We start from the raw sequence: 14,544 nt of genomic DNA, 5'->3' as shown, positions 1-14,544 counted from the left end.
GGGTACATAATGAAATGAAGGCAGAAATAAAGATGTTCTTTGAAACCAACGAGAACAAAGACACAACATACCAGAATCTCTGGGACACATTCAAAGCAGTGTGTAGAGGGAAATTTATAGCACTAAATGCCCACAAAAGAAAGCAGGAAAGATCCAAAATTGACACCCTAACATCACAATTAAAAGAACTAGAAAAGCAAGAGCAAACACATTCAAAAGCTAGCAGAAGGCTAGAAATAACTAAAATCAGAGCAGAACTGAAGGAAATAGAGACACAAAAAACCCTTCAAAAACTTAATGAATCCAGGAGCTGGTTTTTTGAAAGATCAACAAAATTGATAGACCGCTAGCAAGACTAATAAAGAAGAAAAGAAAGAAGAATCAAATAGATGCAATAAAAAATGATAAAGGGGATATCACCACCGATCCCACAGAAATACAATCTACCATCAGAGAATATTACAAACACCTCTATGCAAATAAACTAGAAAATCTAGAAGAAATGGATAAATTCCTTGACAAATACACCCTCCCAAGACTAAACCAGGAAGAAGTTGAATCTCTGAATAGACCAATAACAGGTTCTGAAATTGTGGCAATAATCAATAGCTAACCAACAAAAAAGAGTCCAGGACCTGATGGATTCACAGCCGAATTCTACCAGAGGTACAAGGAGGAACTGGTACCATTCCTTCTGAAACTATTCCAATCGATAGAAAAAGAGGGAATCCTCCCTAACACATTTTATGAAGCCAGCATCATCCTGATACCAAAGCCTGGCAGAGACATAACCAAAAAAGAGAATTTCAGACCAATATCCTTGATGAACATTAATGCAAAAATCCTCAATAAAATACTGGCAAACCAAATCCAGCAGCACATCAAAAAGCTTATCCACCATGATCAAGTGGGCTTCATCCCTGGGATGCAAGGCTGGTTCAACATATGCAAATCAATAAATGTAATCCAGCATATAAACAGAACCAAAGACAAAAACCACATGATTATCTCAATTGATGCAGAAAAGGCCTTTGACAAAAGTCAACAACGCTTCATGCTAAAAACTCTCAATAAATTAGGTATTGATGGGACGTATCTCAAAATAATAAGAGCTATCTATGACAAACCCACAGCCAATATCATACTGAATGGGCACAAACTGGAAGCATTCCCTTTGAAAACTGGCACAAGACAGGGATGCCCTCTCTCACCACTCCTATTCAACATAGTGTTGGAAGTTCTGGCCGAAGCAATCAGGCAGGAGACGGAAATAAAGGGTATTCAATTAGGAAAAGAGGAAGTCAAATTGTCCCTGTTTGCAGATGACATGATTGTATATCTAGAAAACCCCATCGTCTCAGCCCAAAATCTCCTTAAGCTGATTAGCAACTTCAGCAAAGTCTCAGGATACAAAATCAATGTACAAAAATCACAAGCATTCTTGTACACCAATCACAGACAAACAGAGAGCCAAATCATGAGTGAACTCCCATTCACAATTGCTTCAAAGAGAATAAAATACCTAGGAATCCAACTTACAAGGGATGTGAAGGACCTCTTCAAGGAGAACTACAAACCACTGCTCAATGAAATAAAAGAGGATACAAACAAATGGAAGAACATTCCATGCTCATGGGTTGGAAGAATCAATATCGTGAAAATGGCCATACTGCCCAAGGTAATTTATAGATTCAATGCCATCCCCATCAAGCTACCAATGACTTTCTTCACAGATTGGAAAAAACTACTTTAAAGTTCATATGGAACCAAAAAAGAGCCCACATCGCCAAGTCAATCCTAAGCCAAAAGAACAAAGTTGCAGGCATCACGCTACCTGACTTCAATCTATACTACAAGGCTACAGTAACCAAAACAGCATGGTACTGGTACCACAACAGAGACATAGATCAATGGAACAGAACAGAGCCCTCAGAAATGATGCTGCATATCTACAACTATCTGATCTTTGACAAACCTGACAAAAACAAGCAATGGGGAAAGGATTCCCTATTTAATAAATGGTGCTGGGAAAACTGGCTAGCCATATGTAGAAAGCTGAAACTAGATCCCTTCCTTACACCTTATACAAAAATTAATTCAAGATGGATTAAAGACTTAAATGTTAGACCTAAAACCATTAAAATCCTACAAGAAAACCTAGGCAATACCATTCAAGACATAGGCGTGGGCAAGGACTTCATGTCTAAAACACCAAAAGCAATGGCAACAAAAGCCAAAATTGACAAATGGGATCTCATTAAACTAAAGAGCTTCTGCACAGCAAAAGAAACTACCATCAGAGTGAACAGGCAACCTACAGAATGGGAGAAAATTTTTGCAACCTACTCATCTGACAAAGGGCTAATATCCAGAATCTACAATGAACTCAAACAAATTTACAAGAAAAAAACAAACAACCCCATCAAAAAGTGGGTGAAGGACATGAACAGACACTTCTCAAAAGAAGACATTTATGCAGCCAAAAAACACATGAAAAAATGCTCATCATCACTGGCCATCAGAGAAATGCAAATAAAAACCACAGTGAGATACCATCTCACACCAGTTAGAATGGCCATCATTAAAAAGTCAGGAAACAACAGGTGCTGGAGAGGATGTGGAGAAATAGGAACACTTTTACACTGTTGGTGGGACTGTAAACTAGTTCAACCATTGTGGAAGTCAGTGTGGCGATTCCTCAGGGATCTAGAACTAGAAATACCATTTGACCCAGCCATCCCATTACTGGGTATATACCCAAAGGACTATAAATCACGCTGCTATAAAGACACAGGCACACGTATGTTTATTGCGGCACTATTCACAATAGCAAAGAGTTGGAACCAACCCAAATGTCTAACAACGATAGACTGGATTAAGAAAATGTGGCACATATACACCATGGAATACTATGCAGCCATAAAAAATAATGAGTTCATGTCCTTTGTAGGGACATGGATGAAACTGGAAAACATCATTCTCAGTAAACTATTGCAAGGACAAAAAACCAAACACCGCATGTTCTCACTCATAGGTGGGAATTGAACAATGAGAACACATGGACACAGGAAGGGGAACATCACACTCCAGGGACTGTTGTGGGGTGGGGGGAGGGGGGAGGGACAGCATTAGGAGATATACCTAATGCTAAATGACGAGTTAATGGGTGCATCAAAACAACATGGCACATGGATACATATGTAACAAACCTTCACATTGTGCACATGTACCCTAAAACCTAAAGTATAATAATAAAAAATTTAAAAAAAATTTTTTTAAAAATAATTTAATTACACTGTAAATGTCATAGGAGAGCTCACAATTTAAATTCCCCTGTGGGGAATCCTTTTGTTCTGCAAATAATTACCCCCCTAATTTATTTGCTTATGTTTGGGTTTTCATATATTTGGTTTGTTTATTTATTTATTTATTTTTGCCCAGGGACAATAGGACCCAACTCAGCTGGGGATGAACAGTTGCTTTGAATTAAGCACTGTTTGGAATAAACCACAATCAGTTTAGTAAAATTTTGATTATATTAGCCTTGCAAATAGACTTGCCCAGGGTGAGTAGCAATGCATTCTGGATAAGTATGGGAAAAAATTCATGATTCCAAAGCATATAAGGGCTAGAAAGACCGTAGAGCAGTCAGGAATCATATCAAATATTTGATACTCAGGCACTGTTTAGAATATCTTGTCCAAATGCATGCCAAATGGAGCTTTGAAAGCCATCATTTGTCTAATGGTAATTTCCACTCACTGGTCATGGTTTTACCTGCTGGGACCATGGGAAACAAATTTGCTCCCCTAGATGTACTCTGTCTATTTTTAGATATCTTTGCTCTTAAAACAAAAATTCCTAATTTCTTCAGCCATTCCTCCTGTGACACTTCTTCTGAAGCAGAGGAATGGTAAATGAGCTACAGTATATACACTAGGTAGAATAATATGTAACCACTAAAATAATCGTTATGAAGTAGGAAGGAAAACTCGTAATGCTCAAAGACAAGAGCAGATTACAAAATTGGAAGGAGGCCATTTCCATATTGCTGAACACTTAGATCCAAACGTGCTTGTGCGTTTTCTAAGTGTAAAAATAATCTGGCAGCAGTACAGAACATTTATGATATGGAAAAAAGATCTCTAAGTTCGCAAATGACAGTGGCTGTCCATTGCTGCTCTACGGATAAGCTGTATTAGTATCACCAGAAGCTTGCTAATATTAGAGATCACTGGACCCCAGCTGAATTACAGAATCTCTGAGGCTGGAATCCCTTGTTTCTCACTGTTCCCTGGGGGATTCTGATGCAGCAGGACTGAGAGTACTGCCTATCACAATAACGATGATTATTTCTGTATTCCCTTCCACTCTCTTTTCACATGCATATGTTTATTCAATTGTAGGGATAGCATTTACTCAATTTTGGACACAAGTGTTTTTATACAACACTAAAAAAAATAGATGTTCTTTCTTAATTATTAATTTTAATTTTTTTTTTTTTTTTTTTTTTTTTAGTGCAGAGGTCTTGCTATGCTGCCCAGGCTGGAGTGCAGTGGCTATTCACAAGTGCAATCATATCACACTACAGTCTTGAACTCCTGGGCTCAAGTAATCACAGGTGCAATTCACAGGCTATTCACAGGTGCAATTATAGCACACTACAATCTTGAGCCCCTGGGTTCAAGTAACCCCTCTGCTTCAGCCTCCCAAGTAGCTGGGACTTCAGGTGTAGATAACTGTGCCCCGCAAAAAATAAGTGTTCTTTGAACTGAAATGTCTGCTGAACATAAAAACGTAGGAAAGTCAAGAGGAGAGAAAATCTCCCAGAATCACAGCACCCTAACACAACCACTATTAACATTCTGAGATACAATTCTTGTCTGTTTTATAGGAGCCATTTTTATTTTGTTTATTTTTATTGGAATAAGTATGTTACACATGCAGTACTAAAATCTGTATCTTTCACATTGTGGTAACGTTGTTTTTTCTACACTATTATATACTCTTCATAAAATTCGGCCATTGACCTATTATTGTTAGTCATTATTCCAGTTACAAATAATTTTGTGACAAACATCTCTGTGTGTAAAGCATTTCATATTCGAGTATCTCCTTACAATACATGCAAAGAAATAAAGTTATCAGATCAAAGCATATGAATATTTAAGACTTTCCTTTTTCAAAAAAGATCAAGTCATCATAATTACCAAAAAAGTTCTATCAAGTAGGTCAGCCCATTCCCCAAGCATCTCTGTTTCTGGAATATGTAATTCTAGATTACAAAACTAAACAGATTTTGCTAAAGGAAACATCTCAAAATCACCAATGTGCAAAGAATGCCTTGAACAGGCCACATGGAAAGCTCATTATAAGGCTGAATCTGAGTTGTCTTTGCAGTGGTGCTGTGGTGCTGACACGCAGGGGAAAGCTTCATAATGAGGGTCTTTCCAGAGTTCCGGTGAACTCTCAGGCCTGGTAGGGCTGTGACAGGAGCACCCTCCCACCCCCCTCCACACACATTATAGTCCTCCTCCTATGAAGGGAAGAATCAGCCCTTCCAGGGTAGCCACACATTGGTCAGGGTTTGCCTGTGTGGGTGATGAGGTGGGAAAAGAGGAGCTGTCTCCCTGACAGAAAGAGAGAAGAACCTCAAGTGAGCACTCATTATTGGAGATCTCAGATTCTCCTGGAGAAATAATGAATGTCACCGGAGCTCTGTGGGTTCCTTCAGGAGCAAAACAAGCTAGGTTTGATTAGGCTAATTTGACAACAATACTTCAGTGGGGAAGGAGGAAGGAGGAAAAGGAGAACTGGAAGGGGCAAGGTGAAGTTTGGGGGAGGATATTGAAATGTAAGGAAATAATACATTTAAATATCTGACATTTAATAGTATGTTAAATTCACAGAGCATCTTTCCTTGTAAGAATTTGGTTGATAATCACAGGACGCTTTGAGTTGGTAGACAAATGCTGTCCAATTCCTGCACTGTTTCCCCTCAGCTCACCTCTGCGACCACCTGCATCTGTTAGTTTCAAAGATACTAATAGCTTCCCATCTCAAGTCATTGCATCTCACCATTCCTCTGCCACAGGGTTTCTCCAGCACCTAGTGGGGGTTGCTAGGCTGCAGAATTGGGAGGATGTTAACACCCCAGAGCCACCTCCATCCAATGGGGAATGAAGGTAAAAGGATCAATACCCCTGCTTCAAGTTCATCTCTAGAGACTGTTTGGAGGCATATTCTACATGGTTTCTTGTAGGATCTCCAGCAGAATCAGGCCCACCTTGTCTGCAGCAGCAGCCCATCATTAATGCCCACAGTATTGACCTGTCTCTCTCCCCGTCTCACTTTTTTACATACTCCTCCCTTGTATTGTGTAAGACCACTTTCCAAATAAACTATGTAACTCAAGTCCTTGTCAAGGGACATAAATCCCACTTGTGGGAGAACCAAACTAAGATAGCAGAAAATTTGTATGCCCACTTGGCAGATTAGAAGACTGAGTTTCAAAGAACTCCAATGACTTTCCCAAGGTAATTGGGTTGTCATGTGGCAACATCAGAACCAAAAGCTGACTCTTCAACTAGTGTTTTCTCTACTCTATAAGGAAGTCTATTTTACAAATCAAACAATAATGTTTTATTGACTCCCTATTAGGCACTATGTGGGGTACTAGGATCTCCAAGCCCAGTAAAAAAGAAAGAAAATTACTCACCATAAGGCAATGTCTTAAAAGTAGCAGTCATCTAGTTCTGTTCCATTAGTTACTATCAGCATTTATTTAGGTCTTACTGCATGCCAGGCAGTCTGTTAGACACTGAAAGCCTGAAGATGAATGAAACTTGGCCCCTGCCCTTCAGAAGTTTAGAATCTAGTAGTGAAAAAGGAGAGGTGACAGAGGTTGACAGACACAGATACACTTTCCAATAAAAGTGATAACTGAGAAAACAGGCATAGAGTTACACAGAAACAGAAAGGACTGGTATCTAACTCAGGCTGGGGGACTGGTGTCAGAATTTCTTGGAGGAGATTCATTCATTCATGCATGCAACCAATATTCCCTGAGTTTCTACTAGATTCCAGGTGGCATGCTAGGAGCCTGGATTACACTGGTGAATCATCCAGCTGTAGTCCCTGTCTCAGGCCAGAGCTAAGTCTTGGAAGAAATGCCTGAAAGTTAGCCAGAAAGAGAGTGGGGAAAGGTCTTCCAGATGGAGGGAAAAAGCATATGCAGAGCCTGGGAAGCATCAGCAGCATTTTGGGGGTGAAGTGAGTGCTGTGGGGAGTGGAGGTGGAGGAGGGGAGGAATAGCATTGCTAGAGCATAAATACCCAGGAAAGGGGGCCAGGAAATGAGCTGCAGACTTACACTTGATCTTAGCCAAAAGGCCGAGAAGCGATAGAGCTGCAGACTTGGCCAGGGACCACATCAGAGTAGAGCTTAAGCTAACAAAGTGCTATAGGAACATGAAGAAAGGAGGACGGATAATTATTTGGGGACACAGGAGGCCATCATGGAGAGGCCCACAGAGGCAATGGCACTGGAGCGGGACCTTGAAGAACATGAGAAATTTACCCCCATGTAGAAGGAGAATGGAGACTCTGGAAAAATTCAGCTCATTCTGCAGTGCAGATTCTGTTCCCTGTGCAGACAGAGTGACATTTCAGGGAATTTTCTTCCAGGAAACACATTGCTCCAGGGTGAGATTCAGGGCTGCCACATATAGTTTTGCAGAGCCCAGTCCACATAGCTAAACACAGTGGCCTTCACATGTTTGGAGATTGCTGGGAAGGCCTGACCTCAAAAGGGATGCCCTCACATCCTTTTATCCAAGCATCTGAAAGGCTTCTCATTATATATTTACTCCTTTGGATGAAGTTGCTTACTCTTCAGTGAGTCACTTTATTTTTTTTTTTTATTTTTTTTTTATTTTTTTATTTTTATTATACTTTAGGGTTTTAGGGTACATGTGCACAATGTGCAGGTTTGTTACATATGTATCCATGTGCCATGTTGATTTCCTGCACCCATTAACTCGTCATTTAGCATTAGGTGTATCTCCTAATGCTGTCCCTCCCCCCTCCCCCCACCCCACAACAGTCCCCGGAGCGTGATGTTCCCCTTCCTGTGTCCATGAGTTCTCATTGTTCAATTCCCACCTATGAGTGAGAACATGCGGTGTTTGGTTTTTTGTCCTTGCGATAGTTTACTGAGAATGATGTTTTCCAGTTTCATCCATGTCCCTACAAAGGACACGAACTCATCATTTTTTTATGGCTGCATAGTATTCCATGGTGTATATGTGCCACATTTTCTTAATCCAGTCTATCGTTGTTGGACATTTGGGTTGGTTCCAACTCTTTGCTATTGTGAATAGTGCCGCAATAAACATACGTGTGCATGTGTCTTTATAGCAGCATGATTTATAGTCCTTTGGGTATATACCCAGTAATGGGATGGCTGGGTCAAATGGTATTTCTAGTTCTAGATCCCTGAGGAATCGCCACACTGACTTCCACAATGGTTGAACTAGTTTACAGTCCCACCCACAGTGTAAAAGTGTTCCTATTTCTCCACATCCTCTCCAGCACCTGTTGTTTCCTGATTTTTTAATGATGGCCATTCTAACTGGTGTGAGATGGTATCTCACTGTGGTTTTGATTTGCATTTCTCTGATGGCCAGTGATGAGGAGGCAACTTCAGCAAAGTCTCAGGATACAAAATCAATGTACAAAAATCACAAGCATTCTTGTACACCAATCACAGACAAACAGAGAGCCAAATCATGAGTGAACTCCCATTCACAATTGCTTCAAAGAGAATAAAATACCTAGGAATCCAACTTACAAGGGATGTGAAGGACCTCTTCAAGGAGAACTACAAACCACTGCTCAATGAAATAAAAGAGGATACAAACAAATGGAAGAACATTCCATGCTCATGGGTTGGAAGAATCAATATCATGAAAATGGCCATACTGCCCAAGGTAATTTATAGATTCAATGCCATCCCCATCAAGCTACCAATGACTTTCTTCACAGAATTGTAAAGAACTACTTTAAAGTTCATATGGAACCAAAAAAGAGCCCGCATTGCCAAGTCAATCCTAAGCCAAAAGAACAAAGCTGGAGGCATCACGCTACCTGACTTTAAACTATACTACAAGGCTACAGTAACCAAAACAGCATGGTACTGGTACCACAACAGAGACATAGATCAATGGAACAGAACAGAGCCCTCAGAAATGATGCCGCATAGCTACAACTATCTGATCTTTGACAAACCTGACAAAAACAAGCAATGGGGAAAGGATTCCCTATTTAATAAATGGTCCTGGGAAAACTGGCTAGCCATATGTAGAAAGATGCAACTGGATCCCTTCCTTACACCTTATACAAAAATTAATTCAAGATGGATTAAAGACTTATATGTTAGACCTAAAACCATTAAAATCCTACAAGAAAACCTAGGCAATACCATTCAGGACATAGGCGTGGGCAAGGACTTCATGTCTAAAACACCAAAAGCAATGGCAACAGAAGCCAAAATCGACAAATGGGATCTCGTTAAACTAAAGAGCTTCTGCACAGCAAAAGAAACTATCATCAGAGTGAACAGGCAACCTACACAATGGGAGAAAATTTTTGCAACCTACTCATCTGACAAAGGGCTAATATCCAGAATCTACAATGAACTCAAACAAATTTATAAGAAAAAAACAAACAACCCCATCAAAAAGTGGGCAGAGGACATGAACAGACACTTCTCAAAAGAAGACATTTATGCAGCCAAAAAACACATGAAGAAATGCTCCAGTGAGTCACTTTAAATGCAAATATTCTGGCTTCTCGGGGGTGAGTATGGGGTGGACGGACTGATGTGGGCATGACACCTGATACCACAACCCTACCTGAATGGATCAGAGGCCTAGAGCTAGGACACCCAATTTGTTTTCTGACATTCTCCTCTTTCCTCCTTCCACAGTGGAAGCACCTGTCCCTCCTCTACAGGCTTAAGTAAGTCTTCAGCTCCCAGAATGCATGTGAGTCTCAAGCAGAAAGGGTTTAAGTAGATGCACTTAGCATCCAGCCACTCTGAAGGTCTTTAAGATTCTCTCATTTAGATAACCAGGCTTTAGTTTGCTGTACTTAGTCCTCAAATTACTCCTTGCTGGATTCAGCAACCTGCTAGCTAGCTTGGACCAATGTTGCTGCCACTTTGCTCTCCCTCTGTGCAGAAATCACTAGAACACTTGGCTGTGTTCCTTACCCAGTAAAAAATAGCCTCCTTTACTACCTAGAGCTGGACAAAGATCTATTTCCTGCAGTGAGACTCAGGCGCTCCCCATATTCCAAGGTCTACCTGGTCAAATCTCCAGATAGAAAGATGACATTTATTCCTTCATTTATTTCACAAGCTTTTATTGATCACCTAAATTGTGAGCAACCTCAAAGAGTAGCTGAAAGATCTTGTAGTCCAATGAGTGAATGAATAATTATGCAATATGAGGTGAGAGAGACTGGAATTGAGCTGAAGAAGAAAGAAGAAGAAAAAAGCTTAGCCTTAGAGCCTCTTTGAGCACTATTTTTCTTAGCTATAAAATGTGGATGATATTGTTTCTTTGTGAAGTATTGTGAGATTTGATATAATGCTATGGTAAAACATGCAGCAGATATAAATGTTCCATACACAAACAATCTTTGGTTTTCCTAAGCTAGGATGAGATGCTGGACAGGCATAATGTGTCATACAATGGATTATATTACAACATCACTTTCGGAGCCTGAAATGTTTGGTATTTAGCATATTACCCTTCCCATGGGCTACTTGAATTTTAATAGAGCAACTCTTCTCAACTGTATCACCACAAACACGTTATAGGTATCCCTAGATATTTAACATCTCATTTCTGTAGGTCACTGGAAAGGATGAGGGTTCCAGACGGGTAGGGAATAAGCCTCACTTTAAACTCTTTCTTGGTTTTTATAAATGAGAAAACTAAAGCTCAGACAGACTCAGTAACTTGTCCCAGATACATAACCACAAAAAACTATGGCATATATTCAAATCCAGGTCTTCCAACTACAAGTCCACTGCCTTGTCTTTTTCCTTTGTTACCATCCATCTTCTAGGAAGGTCCATGAGTGAATCTTGGAATGGGGTAAAGTGAACATTACCTTGCAATGGCCTTCTTTCCCAGTAATAACGAAGACCCTGAAATTGGCCCAGGAGTACTAATGACTGTATTAATAAATGCTCTAAGCGTTTTCAGAGATCTGTGTGTGGATGGACAGGAGCAGACCTGGAACTGCTCAGAGAGGTAATATACTTAAAATTACCAGCTCAGCAAAAGTGGAGAAAGGGAAGCTCACACTGGAGACTAATAAAATAAGCAAGTTGTTGAACTGGCAGACAGCTGGAGGAATTTGAATCTTGATGATTCCTGGCCAGATCTTGCTTAATTATTTCCAATATCTTCATTTCAAAAATAATGTGCTTTTTCCCCCAGGACAATTTTGATCAAAGCAATTAGTCAAGTGACTACTTGGCTGATCACTATCAGTCTATTAAAATACACATATGCTCACACATACACACACATGCCCTAAAGAGAATATCGCATGAGGCTGGGGTCAGGAGTTTAGCATACAATTTCTGATTCTTCCTTGGGCTTATCCTCTGACCTTGAGGAAAGACCTATGCCATCTCTGAACACCTATTTCTTCATATATAAGTTGGGGGTAGATATACAAAAAGTATTTGTTTTAATTTAAGTTGATACAGAAGAGTATTCGGAATAAAGCTGAAATGTAATGGAAGACATTCAAAAAGATTTTGAAGGAATTTAAGCATTTGTGGTCTGCAGAGAACATTATAGGAGAGTATAATGTGTGTAGATTTTTCAATAAGCTGAGTTGTTTGTTGAAAACAAATTAAATTTAGAATTAAGAATTTGAATTTTAGGGCTTTGGCCTTAACTCTTGATTCAACAATGCCTTTGCCTGTAGCTCCTTACAACAAATCGTATGCAATGTGTCATTTCCAGAGGTCTCTACCCACACTTATATGGCTGCCAGGTGTCCTGTGCACACAGACTTCCCAGTTACTCAACCCTGAATTTAGGCCCATGGGGACTCCGCTTATTGCAAATTAAGAGAGACTCAGGAGACACACTGGCACCTTGCCCACAGGTGTCATTTACCTGTGCTGGTCCTGACCAACGAGTTCAGTTTAGTAAGCTCAATCCTTACATATACCAATATTCACTTATATAATCATTCCATGAACCTCTGCTGAGTCCTACTATGGATCAGGCATTAGGGGCAAGAGACAGAGGTCAGGTAAAAAGGTAACCCAGGCATCATTCCTGCCAGAGGTGCCCTTCATCTAGCAGAGATGATAGGTGAAAAACACTCCCTCTTTGACCTAGTAAGACTCCTCTGAGCCCTCTCCTTGAGCAGGCCTCAACTTTGGATCTGTCTCTAGCTTACCGAGCCCAGTTTTAGCAACGAATCCTGCTAAGTCAGTTTAGCAGGAATCTCCCAATTCTTCATATCTGATCAAGTTCCTCATCCCTCACCCTACATCTAAGTCCTTGGCCTGCCTTTAGGAAGAACTTGTTAAGCCAGTATCTCCCTATTCTTGATGTCTAATCAAGTTCCTCTTAGTAGTTTTCCAACCACTGACCCCCTCACTCTGTGCATGGGCTGTAAATCTTCAGCTGTCTTTGCTTTATTCAAAGAAAGCCCCATCCCATCATGAAGTCTCTCTCCCCTAGTACAGTAGCTCAAGTAAGATCTGTCTTGTTTTTATAAGTGTATAGTGAATAATTTCTCTTTGACACAGACAGGTACACAGCTAACTATAGTGTAAGGCATGATAACACTTATTTCCATTCCTTGGGCTCCTAATAAAAATAATAATGCCAGCAGCTAACATTTTACTGAAGATTTGCTTGAGGCCAGGCACTGTGCTAAGAACTTTACATACTGTGGCAGCTTTAGAGGTCTACCATTCCCAGGAAGTTCTAACCAAAGACTGAGCATGATGCAGATATAGGGCCTGGCCATTTCTACCCAATGCAGAAATCCCGCCTTGGCAATCTCAGTTTCAGAGCTCCTGGTTGGCCTGGGTGTGACTTTTCAGAGGTAAACCAAGGTCTAGGGTACTTCCTACCCAATCCCCCTTTCTTCCTCTTCTCCTTCCATGGGTGCCAGACTGTATCACGGTCTGGCAGTTTCTCCTTGATGACTCCTGCTCCCTGGCCCCTTTATCTTTCATAAGTGCTACCCCAGTAAGTCTCTTGCACTTCTAACTCTGTATTGACATCTGCTTCCTGCAGGGCCTGAACTGATAAATACAAATTATATCGTTTAATCTTCACAACAACCTTGGGGGGTGGGATGCTCTTATTACACCCATTTTATAGATAAAGAAATTGAGACACACAAAAGTTAGGCAGTTGATGCATAGTTGATGGCAAAGCAGGGATTCAAACCCAGGTATGGCTTTCTGCAATAAGTGCGTTAGCATCTAACCACGTCCATGACCAATGTGAGATAAAGGAAGTAAGAAAAAGCTGCCATCAGACACAAAGTTCCCTGTTATTGCTGGCTGAGAAAGCTGGTGAACTTGCAGATGAGGCCAAGGTGCTACCAAGCAAGCATAAACCCTGCTCTCTGTGTGGCTCTAAGAAAAGAAGACATCCCAGGCCGGGCGTGGTGGCTCACGCTTGTAATCCCAGCACTTTGGGAGGCCGAGGCGGGCGGATCACGAGGTCAGGAGATCGAGACCACGGTGAAACCCCGTCTCTACTAAAAATACAAAAAAATTAGCTGGGCGTGGCGGCGGGCACCTGTAGTCCCAGCTACTCGGAGAGGCTGAGGCAGGAGAATGGCGTGAACCCAGGAGGCGGAGCTTGCAGTGAGCTGAGATTGCGCCACTGCACTCCAGCCTGGGTGACAGAGCGAGACTCCGTCTCAAAAAAAAAAAAAAAAAAAAAGAAACGAAGACATCCCAGGAGAGCAGCATGACGCAAAAGGCAGTTCTGATGCTCCCAAAGGGATGGATTCTAATAAATGCGGGGTATTTAAAGAAAATAATGCAGTTTTTCTTCATACATTCTAATAAACCCTGAATTTTAAAGGATATGTCAGAACAATTCATCCTGTGAATGTTTATCAGGCTGCTCGCATGAACCAGACACTAGGATGCAGCAGTGAAAAAGACATGCACTGTCCTTTCCCTGTGGGAGCTTCCAAGGTTCACAAGACAGAGTAGAAAAGCTTAGGAAGAACTGAGCTTAAGAACAGCCTCCCCTATTCACTGGCTATGAAATCTTGGGCTGATGTTTATCCTTTTGTTGCATCTGAAACATTCTGGAACCTGTAAGAACTCGATCAGAAACGGGAGGTTCAGAATATGCTAAAACTTATAAGTGTGAGAGTCAATGCAAAGGGTGTCATTTGCAACTTTCAGAATAAGAAGAAGAGCCAGGAAGGGACAAGCTCAGTACGTGGAAATGAATAACAAATGTTTAGA

General features: G+C 40.8%; 1 protein-coding gene across 1 annotated transcript in view; it reads right to left on the bottom strand.

The window, feature by feature from the left end:
• The window catches only part of OMA1 (OMA1 zinc metallopeptidase), a 264,889-nt gene that overhangs the window by 13,686 nt on the left and 236,659 nt on the right, over nucleotides 1–14,544 (bottom strand). The window lies entirely within an intron of this gene.

The sequence above is a fragment of the Symphalangus syndactylus genome, chromosome 19 (assembly GCF_028878055.3).
Source record: "Symphalangus syndactylus isolate Jambi chromosome 19, NHGRI_mSymSyn1-v2.1_pri, whole genome shotgun sequence".
Taxonomy (NCBI): domain Eukaryota; kingdom Metazoa; phylum Chordata; class Mammalia; order Primates; family Hylobatidae; genus Symphalangus; species Symphalangus syndactylus.
This window is presented reverse-complemented; position numbering and strand designations above follow the sequence as displayed.